The following is a 353-nucleotide window of genomic DNA, read 5'->3' as shown; positions in this document are numbered from 1 at the left end:
TGTTTAATAAATAACCCGAGAAATGTTTGGTTTCGGGGGTGTCGGGCAGAACAGTCAATGAGTCACACACACAAAGAAATGAGTCACTCACACAAAGAAATAAGTCACACACACAAAGAAATATGAGCCGCACTTCACAATTCTTCTAGCGATGATATCTCGCTTTATTCTAATAATTACACTAAATCTTATTAGTCTAGGATCTTATGCAATAATTCTATAGTTTGTAATTGAGAACGACCGCGAAATCCGCCGAGGAATTCGAGAGAGGTTGCAAGAGAATGTTACGTCGCTCTACGACGTACCGCGTGCTTCGTACGATAACTGCGTACAAGTCCCCGGTGTCCCGAGAA

Source organism: Formica exsecta, unplaced genomic scaffold, assembly GCF_003651465.1.
Source record: "Formica exsecta isolate Colony F162 unplaced genomic scaffold, ASM365146v1 scaffold132, whole genome shotgun sequence".
Classification (NCBI taxonomy): domain Eukaryota; kingdom Metazoa; phylum Arthropoda; class Insecta; order Hymenoptera; family Formicidae; genus Formica; species Formica exsecta.
Note: the sequence above shows the minus strand (reverse complement) of the source record.